Genomic DNA, 13,146 nt, shown 5'->3' with positions numbered 1-13,146 from the left:
CACACGCACTCAGGGAGAGCACGCACTTTACACTGCACCACAGTGTCAAAGTGCGCAAAGACCAGAAATCACTATAATTCAAGGCAAAAAGTTCAGGGATGAACCTGCCAGAAGGGCCAAGTCCAACAGATGAGTTTTGCTTACACCTGAATAGGCTGTGTCTCCTTTTGCACAATGCTGTCTCCGCCCCCTGTGGTCATGCTGCACCAGGGAGGACAGGACTGGTTTAGACTGAGTTCAGAGCCCCTTGCCACAAAGAAAACAACAACATTCTGGGGTATAAGTATTACACCTAAAACCCAGGTCTTTAGATTGCTTCAAGAAACAAGAGGACCCTACTAAGAAGAAGAGCTGAAAGGAGGAGTACTGTCCCTTTGCTGTGTGCTGTGTGGAGGTTGGCCTGCAGTTACTGTTTGTAGTGTAGGAAAGGGACTGACTCTTTTTTCCCTTGTGAAGGGAATCTCCAAGGGTTTGTGTGTGCTGGCCTCCTGTTGTTGGAAGACTCAGGGACATCAAAGTCTTCCTGGTGCTTTACTGTATAGGAAGTTCCTGACATTTTTAAAATTTCCTGGTGCTTTACTGTATGGGAATTTCCTGGAGCCTTACGTATTTTAAAAATCCTGGAGCTTCCCTTTATTGAGCACGGCACTGTCCCTGATGCTTAAGTCAGCCGGAGGGGAGAGCCTGGTCCTGGAAGTTCTCTCCCCCCTTCGTTCTGTAATTCAGTGTGTGTGCCCGCTGGAAGAGCGCTTTACGGTCACAAGAGGCCCCAGTATTATTGGGCATGTTTCCTGCAGCTGCACACCGCCCCGGGCCCGAGTGTGAAACTGAACCCTGGCCACCAATGCAACAACGCCAGGGAATCACCAGGTGTTGCCTAGTGACCTGCAGAAGCCTATGGCGTGGGGGAGGAAAGACGCCGCCCTGCCCAGCAGGACACCACGCCAAGGACAGAGGAGAGTGAGGACACTCCCACGTGACCAGGAACCTCGCAAGCTGCATTGCAGTCAGCAGCAGAGAAGAGCCCTTGTGCCTCCCGCTCCATGCAGCCAAAGAGGCAGTGTCGCCAACGGCCAGCTGGGTGAGGCCAAAGATTGTGGTGGACGGCCTGCCTGGCCTCATGGGGCAGATGTGGGCCCTATCCCCTTTCAGGAGCAGTCAGCAGGGCGGGGAGGAGGCCTAGACCGAGGTCCCTGCTCAGCTGCTTTGTTAGGAAGCTGCTGCATTTTGCAACACTCTGCCTGCGGTGGGGACAGAGGTAGGTTCCCCGCTGCCGCAGAAAGAGGTGCGCCCTCCCCTTCCTGGCACCTACCTTTGGGGGCTCTTGGCAGACGAGATCTTGCTTTACAAAGTGATTGACAAAGTTCCTTTTATTTACAAAGGGACTTTTGATCTAGGTTATGATCGTGACATTTGCAAGTTTTAGTGGTTGTTGTATGGCACATTGTGGTTTATATGCATTATAACACCAATGGACTAGTGTCAGAGTGATTCTTGTGGTTATGGTCTAAGCCTGTGGTTCCCAAACTGTGCGCCGCGGCGCCCTGGTGCGCCGTTAGTAGCAGCCAGGGGCGCCGCGCACAGTGTGGGAAAGATACCATGAGGCCGTGTGCTAAGGAAGCTCATTGAGAAAGTGGGCTCGTAAAAAAGTGTGCATCTTTTAACACCCTACCTTTCAGCCTGAAGGCTGAAATTGAAGCTTATTCCAGTAAAACCAAAAAACAGCGTGGAGTTACAAATGCCTCCTTCATAATCCGGGAACATGGTTTGGCCCGAGAGTGCAGTGCCACCATACGCGCATACGTGCTTTCACGTAGCCTAAGCATTCACCGCTATTATTGACTAGCATTATTGCTGCCATATTCTGCCGCGCCTCTGGGGACCCTCTTCACTACAAGTAGATAAGAGGGCTGACACTGCTTTCTCATTGATTCTATTTATTTTGGCATGTCGATTTTGAAAGGGACAAAAATAAACAGCTACTGTTAACAATCTGCAGTGGCCCGCAGTCTCGTCGGACAACAGGACAGCATTCTTAATGAGCACGGCAGCTCGCAGAACAAATGATGCAAACAGGTGCACATGTATGTAATTTCTGGCGCAGTAAAGCTTCCTGAGGAACGAGAGTTATGTGGGGGGATAAACACAGACTCGTGACATTTCCAATAAAGAGAGAGATTTAAAAAACTGATACAGATACAACTTCACACAGCACTTTAGTTATTTATGCTGGCTGTTGTTCTCGCACTTTGTTCTTTAAGAAACGACACTGGATTTCATAAGCCATATTAGTGACAATAGGAGACTGTAGTAGTCACTAGATCCAAAACGAGACTGCTCCTCCTTGCAAATCTTCAGTCAAAAAAATTAGCTTAGACTGCAGCAAACTGGGCATCAGAGAGGCTGTTAAATCACTATAGACTGGCCCACATGTGTTTTATTTCTGGGAAGAGGAGTGCGGCAGAGGGATGAGACATGCAGGAAACTAAAAGTGACACCAAGACTTTCAGTCTGAGAAAAGTAGGGCAAGCAGCAGGTGGAAGAAGGAATACACTGGGTAAAACAAAGTGTGAAAGAATCAAAGGGGGAAGAGAAGCAAAGCAGGAGAAGAAACCAAACGGATGAGGGAATCAATAGACCATGCTTTTTAAGCAGGCTTTTTCATAATTGAATGTTTCACAAAGCATCATTAACTGACCATAAAACAGATATAGCAGAGGTTGCAACAATGCAAGCTTCCTTTATGCATAGGACAGGCACACATATAGCTGCTCTTTGGCTCTTTCTTAGATGTTAATAGTGCATTCTTGTGCTTGTATTTTGTCTTTTTTACATTCCTTCATCCCAATTAATTTTAGGGAGAAAACTGGAAGTACTCCCGACGTCAGCCTTACATCCCCCACCGGTAAAAAAATGGTGGGTAGCCACTGCCAACTACCAATTAGGTCAAGGGAGCCACAGGTCAAAAAAGTTTGGGAACCACTGGTCTAAGCTGATGCAAAGTGATTTATGTGCTTATGGTCTAACCTGATGCAAATTGATTTATGTGTTGTATGGCTTACACATCCTCATGACAGGTCCTAATGGCACAGTAATGCTGGTACCTATGGTCTTATGTGATTTGTATATGCCTTCTTTATGACAAGCGCCTAGTGGCGCTGTGATTTATGTTATGTGGTCTAATGTGCTTTACATGCTATGGAGTGATTTATGGTATAATGTGTTTTATGTATGAATACAAAGGATACTTTATATATAACTTGGATGGAGTCTCTTTTTGTGGTGTGCCTAGATAGTCACTAGTCTGTGTGTGTGTGTTGCTTAAATGCTTTACACGGTGCCTCTGTGATAAACCTGACTGCTCTGCCAAGCTACCTAGGGAGTGAGCAGGGGTTGTCTTGGGTGCAGAACTCCCTTACCATGATTTGAGTGGAGGGTTCTGCCTGGCTTAGGTGTATACCCTAGCCAACCAGAAACCCCATTTCTAACAGTTTGTCTATGAAATGACATTACATGAAAAAGGAACTTATGAAGCACAAGCAAAGGTACTAAACCCCAAAGCCTTCCTTCCTTTGCACAACCCAGTGCCTAAATGCCAATACTGTATAGCGCTGACACTCGGCTCACTGGTACTAACAAAATGCGAGGGTGTTTAAATACACCACGTCCAAGAATCTACTTTTGATTTTACTTCAATGTTTTTTGAAAAAATGTAAACTTTTTGTCCTTTAGTTTATACAAACAAGTTTGCTTTAAGCCTCTAATTTTTATGGTATGTGATTTCCATGCAGATACTCTCTCTACGGGCAGACTCAGTACTGGCTCCAGTGTTAGATGGCCAACGGATCACCTTGTGTAAGGTAGGATGTGCCACCTCGATACTACTGGATCTCTTTACAGACTTCTAAACTGTTTCTAAGCACATACATTGGCAGCTCATCTTGGCGCTTATGGGGATACACTGTCCCTGAAGATGATTTCCCTCATTTCTGATTGACAGAGGGAAGGAAATATCAATTTATCCTTTCAGGTCTAACAAATCTTTTCCTTATCAGGTCCCTCAGAGATCTCAGCTAAATTCCACACTACTCAACATCTCTGCCATTGCCAGATTGATTCGATATTTTGGTTTTATATGTTACTGCTAAGCTGCGGGCACTCAATTTATTGTGTTGATGGGCAATGAAATGTATACACTTAAACACACTTTCAGGATTGCCTTAACTCAGAAGCTAGCAAGATGAGTATTTTATTCCCTAGTTTTAATACTTACGAGACTTAAATGCTGATTCTGGATGTGCAAGCACACTATGGTGTGACTCCTGGGCCTGTATTATATACCAGACGTACTGTTCATAATTGTGCCGCAGCCCACTTTTAAACAGGTGTGTTGGGCGCAAATATGAACATTGAGCCAGATTACAAATAAATCACTGCCCTCAAAGCAGCCATGTACTTGGCCCTGCCCCAAAGAACAACCTTCTTTAATCAGCTGCTCAAAGTTTTACTGGGCAAGTGGGTGCAGTCAGTGACTGCACCCACTTGCAGTGGGGATATCTAGGGTGTCCATGTAACCCCCTTTTTCTCTTCCAGAGGGCTGCCATCAGGGTGCGCACCGACAGTGTGGCATCTTTTTGTGGTGCACTTTCAGTGCGCTTCCTGATGGCTTCTTTGCCTTTGAGCGCAAGTGCAGAAGTAAGTGACACCCGACCTGATAAACAATCACCCGGGGCCCCTGGTTTTCCGTACTATTACTACTATTATTATTTTCGACAGTGGGGAAATTGATACATACCTCTCTCCCATTGCAGAAAGCCACCGCGTGAAGTACACCCGCGCCACCCTCACCGAAGGGGCATCTTAATGTCCCGCTTTTTGTGAGTAATCAAGAAATATAGCATTTTCGCTGCTTTTCCGTTATGGAGAGGTTCTAAGCCCCTGAGTTTTATATTGTACACACGACGTTAAAAACGGAACGTTTTAACCTTCACTCGACTATGAATAATACTATGGGACGAATGAACCATATGTATGAGGCAAGTCTGACTTGATTTGAAAGCAGGATATACATGCGATTTGCCCCGCATTTTACCGGCAGAATAGGTCGGGCATGTTGGGTGCTGATCTAGATTTTTGAGGCACCTATTCATAGAAATGATATTACACTGCACCGTCACCTTGGGATGGGCTCTGTTTCCAGTATGACACACCCAGTCAGCGCCATTAATGCAGCTTATTCTGAGATATTGGACCACAATTGAGATCTAATTATGTGTCATTGTTTGTCTTTGTCTTTGTCCCTTTTTTCTCCCATAGGTTGCTATGATTGTTTCTGCAAATGGCATGAGATGACATGGTTAACTGTTGTGTGATTATTATTATTTTTTTCACACAGTTTTTTTGAATTTTATTAATTTTCACATTTAGAGCCTCCCGGGAGGGTACGCCTTAGTGCGCGCACACCACCGGAGGACTATTTATTAGGTCCTGAAGAAAGCTGAGCAAAATGCAATAAAACAGCAGAAACATGTCGACCGATTTTTAGGACTGGGGTTCCGTAACTCAGAACCTTGTCTAGTCCACTCACTATTTTTAATCAATGCGGGTTGGCCATCATTAAAAATTTTTTGATCTGGTTACAACCTCTGCATTTTTTAATTTGCACTGACACCACACGTTTAGTCACTTTTTGATTTGGGCACTGTTCCACTCACCACATCCTGCTCCGCTGAAGTCAGGCGTTGTAGCACGCTAGGGTGATACTCGGTCACCCTAGCGGGGACCCGATGATGAAGCATGTCACCAACTAGTGGTGAGTGAGGGTCCTTCTAAATGAATAGAGCTTCACCACTGTAGATTACTAGCTCCAGAGGGTGAGAGGCATACCAGTTGGTATACTAACGGAACTGGCAGCACCATTTTATCTTAGATAAAGACAGAGCACTTTCCATGGGGGTTTATTTATTCATTTATTTAACCTTCACCACACGTTAAGAGAACCGTGGTTATTGTTTTCCAAATGCTTGTGCCTAGTCACTCCTTTGTTGTTTGTGTATGAATTAGCCCGGGGTCCAGGAGTGTCTACTCATACCCTCCCTCTCTTGTTGCTGATATATTGAATTTAGAGCAGCGTGCAGCTGCGAGAGTAATGAGTTTATTTGTTTTGTTTATTTGAATTATAGTCGAGTTTAAAATCCGCCTCCCATGATGGAGGATCAGGGCCTATCTTTCTCCAAGGAAGAAGTGGATGCTATATTGGGAGATGACTCTCTCTTTTCAGACCCTCTGTTAGCACATGCCATCTCACAGACAGGGGACTGGGAAAAACTAGGGGAACTAAAACGTAGCAGAATAAGAGCAATACTGCACGGTACCATGATTAAAGAATACCTAACGAACAATTCCGCACCTAAAGGACTACTAGTAACTAATGCCCCGAGAATATTCCTGGAAGATGCTGCCTTCCGGAAAGAATGGGCTCAGATTGCCTGGCATTGCACAAGGGATTGGGGCATTCTAATTATTAAAACAGCACTCAGACTTTCGGAAGCACTTATGGTTGAGATACAGACTACAGAGGCCCATTTCAAAGTGACTATCACTGGGTATAAAAAAAGACTGGACGAGTTGAACAAAGAACAAAATGAGTTCAGAGAGAACTTAGCCCAGTCCAAATCCCAAAAGTTACAAAAGGATCTGAAGAGATGGTCCTATGCTAAAGCCTATCCCTATTCTACACCTGACTTTGTCCCTTCAACTAATGCTGGATACAACTCAGATTCCTCGGTAGATTCCAACAACAGTGGGTCGAGCTCAGACAGCACTGGGAAAAGGGGAAGAGGAAGGGGCAGGAATAGAGGGAGGGGTCGGGGTTATCAACAATTTACAACAGACTCGCACCCCCCCATTTGGAATGCACCATACAACCAACAGGGGATGGGCCCCTACAACCACAATCCTTTCCAACCTTTCCCACCAATGATGGGTTGGAATCCACATTTCATGCCATATCCTCCAATGAACCAACAAGGCTACCAGCCTCCTTTTCAGGACAGAGGCAGGCGGGGCAACCGGTGGAGGCAAAAGGGAAACAATCAAGTGCACTGGGGACAACCAGAGAGCACAGTAGACCAGTCCAAGACGACTCCGGCAGACCAGAGACCGGGCCCCAGCAACGCGAAAGTTTAGTGGTGAATCTTTCATCTCATGAACTCTCAAGGGCAGAAAGTACCGTTCTGGAAAAAGGGTTAGGGTTCATTCCTACACCCCGACTCGATCGGTTCAAACTCCACTGTGAGCTTAGTCAGTTCTTTAGGAAATTGCGACTGAAGAACTTTTTTGAGTCGGGTGGTACAGATCAAACAACCGGAGTAAAAAGTGACACTGATTTCAGGTTGAAATCTAATTTTGTACCCCCCCCACACACTATCGCTCCCGAGATTCTGGCCTTTGAGCAGGCAGTATTTAAGGAAGTGGAACAGATGCAGGAACCAACACCTTACAAAAACCTGACTGCAGATGAGTTTAAGGCAATCCAAACTCTTAAGAAAAACGACAACATCGTTATCAAAGGGGCAGACAAGGGGGGTGGCATTGTAATTCTTAACAAAGAAGACTATGATGCGGAATGTTTACGCCTGTTGAACAACGCCACCAACTACGTCCCCCTAATGGTGGACCCGACGGATGATCTACGAGATGAGATTTGTGAGTTGGTGTCAACAGCGGAAAGGGATGGTTACATCACTAAAAAAGAGGCAGACTTCCTAACAACTTCAGAAGGCCGGGTACCCTATTTTTACATCTTACCCAAAATTCATAAACGGAAGTTACCCCCACCTGGAAGACCGATAGTATCAGGTCTAGGATCACTGCTCGAACCCCTTTCTAAATATTGTGATTTTTTCTTGCGACCCATCATCCAGTCCACGTGTACCTATCTGAAGGACACGAAAAGTTTCCTGTCTTTACTGAGATCCATTACCCTACCAGATGATCAATGCTTTCTTGTCTCAATGGACATTGAGAGTCTATACACCTGCATCCCGCAGGATGAGACCATCAAGGTAGTGAAGGAAGCCCTCGAGAGAACACCCTGGGAGTATGCTACATCAAAGGTATTTGTAACGGAATGCGCCACCCTTGCCCTGAAACGTAATTTCTTTGAACATGATGGCAAGATTTATTTACAAGCTACGGGGACATCGATGGGCAGTACCTTTGCCCCGTCGGTGGCGGGCCTCTATGTCTTCGATTTTGAGGCTAAGCATATTCTGAGTGCCCTGAACCCGTTCTGTAATAACATACTTATGTGGCAGCGCTACATAGACGATATTTTCGTGATTTGGCAAGGCGAAGAAACGGTTCTGTTGGATTTTTTCACATGGCTGAATAGACTTGACGATCATTTGAGATTCACCCATGAATATTCCAGAGATGAGTTGACCTTTTTGGATGTCCAGATCAGGAGAAAGGAGAATCGGCTTGAGACAACGACATTTTATAAGCCTACTGCAAAAAATAATTTATTGCACTTTACCAGCTACCATCCGAGAGCCCTACGGGAAAACCTCCCGTATGGGCAGTATCTAAGGATACGTCGCAACTGCAGTAACCTCACTGATTTCAAGTCACAAGCCAATGCTTTGTCTATCAAACTGCAAAAAAGAGGATATCCGCAGAGGATAATTGACAAGAGTCACAAGAGGGCGCGGAACCAGCAGAGGGACATTCTGTTGGATGAAAATCCCCCCAAAGAGAAGGAGGAAATTCCTTTAACCTGCGTCACTACTTTTAATTCACTGTCCAACGCAGTGAGTAAAAGTATCATGAAGAACTGGAGGATCATAACCAGTAACAAAACAGATTGGAAGAAACCTTTATTGTCCTATAAAAGAGCAGCTAGCCTGAAGGACTCGCTGGTCCACACAAGACCCAGAACTGAACGGACAACTGTTCCTACACCAAGCGTTCTCAACGCATGGGGCCTTCCACCGGTTAAAGGCCATTTTTCTTGTGGCAATTGCAACGTGTGCCACCTGACCTCCAATACCAAATATCTAGACTTGACAGATGGCACCCGTTGGGAGCAGCGTGGTCATACGAATTGTAACACCACTAACGTGGTATATCTCATCACGTGCAGTTGTGGCCTCCAATACGTGGGAATGACAACACGGCGCACAAGAATCAGAATCTGTGAACACAGAAGTAATATACGGTGTAAAAAGATGACCACAAAACTCACCGTACACTTTCTACAGGCGGGACATACCCCCAATGATTTACAGTGGACCATTCTAGAACATCAAGAATATGGGTCTGAGGCGTCACTTTATGAACGTGAACAACGTTGGGTGTATCGCCTTGGGACAAATAGGGTTGGTCTCAACGATGATATCCCATGGGGCAGTGTCCTGCGAAGATAGAGTATTACACTATGTCCGTGGTTTGTCATGTCCTGTTCTGTTTCCTTATGTCATTTAACAGCTGAGAAACTCGCCTTTTTTAGTAATCCTGAGCAAAAAACCTATGTAGGGAGCATGTTGAGCGTTCGACTAAGGGAGGCACTGGCAGTACCAAAATTATTACTAATAGCTCCACTTGTGTGAAGATGCAGGTTGTGTATTTAGCATCTTAATACTCTGCTTCCTTGATATAATAAGTATCACCCTTTATATATTCCATATGACCCTTTTTGGAATAATGAAAATTGATTAATCAGCTGACTTGAGAATATTGATATCACTTACAGGGCAATGTGGTTACTGAAGTCATGCGGGGGATCGAACTCGCGAAGCATGGCAGCAGGAACTCCCTTTTTGCGCTGTATCCCTTTAAGAATTCTTCTGCAGACGACACCACGTGACTACCGGCGTCCCACGTGGTGTACTCTGTTCCGCCCAGGGCGTTTAATAAACACAGTTCGTTTCCCGGTGAAACTACCGCTTCCGGGAGGGTTGGACAGGAAAGCAGGTCACGGGCGGGGAGCCGCGAGTGCAGAAGTAAGTGACACCCGACCTGATAAACAATCACCCGGGGCCCCTGGTTTTCCGTACTATTACTACTATTATTATTTTCGACAGTGGGGAAATTGATACATACCTCTCTCCCATTGCAGAAAGCCACCGCGTGAAGTACACCCGCGCCACCCTCACCGAAGGGGCATCTTAATGTCCCGCTTTTTGTGAGTAATCAAGAAATATAGCATTTTCGCTGCTTTTCCGTTATGGAGAGGTTCTAAGCCCCTGAGTTTTATATTGTACACACGACGTTAAAAACGGAACGTTTTAACCTTCACTCGACTATGAATAATACTATGGGACGAATGAACCATATGTATGAGGCAAGTCTGACTTGATTTGAAAGCAGGATATACATGCGATTTGCCCCGCATTTTACCGGCAGAATAGGTCGGGCATGTTGGGTGCTGATCTAGATTTTTGAGGCACCTATTCATAGAAATGATATTACACTGCACCGTCACCTTGGGATGGGCTCTGTTTCCAGTATGACACACCCAGTCAGCGCCATTAATGCAGCTTATTCTGAGATATTGGACCACAATTGAGATCTAATTATGTGTCATTGTTTGTCTTTGTCTTTGTCCCTTTTTTCTCCCATAGGTTGCTATGATTGTTTCTGCAAATGGCATGAGATGACATGGTTAACTGTTGTGTGATTATTATTATTTTTTTCACACAGTTTTTTTGAATTTTATTAATTTTCACATTTAGAGCCTCCCGGGAGGGTACGCCTTAGTGCGCGCACACCACCGGAGGACTATTTATTAGGTCCTGAAGAAAGCTGAGCAAAATGCAATAAAACAGCAGAAACATGTCGACCGATTTTTAGGACTGGGGTTCCGTAACTCAGAACCTTGTCTAGTCCACTCACTATTTTTAATCAATGCGGGTTGGCCATCATTAAAAAATTTTTGATCTGGTTACAACCTCTGCATTTTTTAATTTGCACTGACACCACACGTTTAGTCACTTTTTGATTTGGGCACTGTTCCACTCACCACATCCTGCTCCGCTGTAGTCAGGCGTTGTAGCACGCTAGGGTGATACTCGGTCACCCTAGCGGGGACCCGATGATGAAGCATGTCACCAACTAGTGGTGAGTGAGGGTCCTTCTAAATGAATAGAGCTTCACCACTGTAGATTACTAGCTCCAGAGGGTGAGAGGCATACCAGTTGGTATACTAACGGAACTGGCAGCACCATTTTATCTTAGATAAAGACAGAGCACTTTCCATGGGGGTTTATTTATTCATTTATTTAACCTTCACCACACGTTAAGAGAACCGTGGTTATTGTTTTCCAAATGCGTGTGCCTAGTCACTCCTTTGTTGTTTGTGTATGAATTAGACCGGGGTCCAGGAGTGTCTACTCATACCCTCCCTCTCTTGTTGCTGATATATTGCTCTGCCAAGCTACCTAGGGAGTGAGCAGGGGTTGTCTTGGGTGCAGAACTCCCTTACCATGATTTGAGTGGAGGGTTCTGCCTGGCTTAGGTGTATACCCTAGCCAACCAGAAACCCCATTTCTAACAGTTTGTCTATGAAATGACATTACATGAAAAAGGAACTTATGAAGCACAAGCAAAGGTACTAAACCCCAAAGCCTTCCTTCCTTTGCACAACCCAGTGCCTAAATGCCAATACTGTATAGCGCTGACACTCGGCTCACTGGTACTAACAAAATGCGAGGGTGTTTAAATACACCACGTCCAAGAATCTACTTTTGATTTTACTTCAATGTTTTTTGAAAAAATGTAAACTTTTTGTCCTTTAGTTTATACAAACAAGTTTGCTTTAAGCCTCTAATTTTTATGGTATGTGATTTCCATGCAGATACTCTCTCTACGGGCAGACTCAGTACTGGCTCCAGTGTTAGATGGCCAACGGATCACCTTGTGTAAGGTAGGATGTGCCACCTCGATACTACTGGATCTCTTTACAGACTTCTAAACTGTTTCTAAGCACATACATTGGCAGCTCATCTTGGCGCTTATGGGGATACACTGTCCCTGAAGATGATTTCCCTCATTTCTGATTGACAGAGGGAAGGAAATATCAATTTATCCTTTCAGGTCTAACAAATCTTTTCCTTATCAGGTCCCTCAGAGATCTCAGCTAAATTCCACACTACTCAACATCTCTGCCATTGCCAGATTGATTCGATATTTTGGTTTTATATGTTACTGCTAAGCTGCGGGCACTCAATTTATTGTGTTGATGGGCAATGAAATGTATACACTTAAACACACTTTCAGGATTGCCTTAACTCAGAAGCTAGCAAGATGAGTATTTTATTCCCTAGTTTTAATACTTACGAGACTTAAATGCTGATTCTGGATGTGCAAGCACACTATGGTGTGACTCCTGGGCCTGTATTATATACCAGACGTACTGTTCATAATTGTGCCGCAGCCCACTTTTAAACAGGTGTGTTGGGCGCAAATATGAACATTGAGCCAGATTACAAATAAATCACTGCCCTCAAAGCAGCCATGTACTTGGCCCTGCCCCAAAGAACAACCTTCTTTAATCAGCTGCTCAAAGTTTTACTGGGCAAGTGGGTGCAGTCAGTGACTGCACCCACTTGCAGTGGGGATATCTAGGGTGTCCATGTAACCCCCTTTTTCTCTTCCAGAGGGCTGCCATCAGGGTGCGCACCGACAGTGTGGCATCTTTTTGTGGTGCACTTTCAGTGCGCTTCCTGATGGCTTCTTTGCCTTTGAGCGCAAGTTCATAATATGTCGTGGACACAAAGGCAAAGAGATTTCCTCATGCAATCTCTTTGCCTTTGTGCCTCTGACATATTACTGACTTACACCCCCATGAAAATGAGGGACTGCTCTCTCAAGATAGCTCTGGCCCTAAATGTGCTCCAGCGCTATCAGCATTACAAAAAGGGTCACATCCACCATCTGGGGTTCCTTCTGTATTACCAAAGTGCACTGGCAATGCAGAAAGTGCACACACATGCCTGTTGCGCTCTCAGGACACTCATGTAATATGGCCCCTGATTGGCTGTCAATCTAATCTGAGCTTGAGTTTTGATGCAAAACTAACTGTGAACACCAAGATTAAGTTCTTGCCAAGGAATGCAAAGTTCAATGACTTCCACTGCAGAGTAG

The sequence above is a fragment of the Lissotriton vulgaris genome, chromosome 1_1 (genome assembly GCF_964263255.1).
Source record: "Lissotriton vulgaris chromosome 1_1, aLisVul1.2, whole genome shotgun sequence".
NCBI classification, from domain to species: domain Eukaryota; kingdom Metazoa; phylum Chordata; class Amphibia; order Caudata; family Salamandridae; genus Lissotriton; species Lissotriton vulgaris.
Note: the sequence above shows the minus strand (reverse complement) of the source record.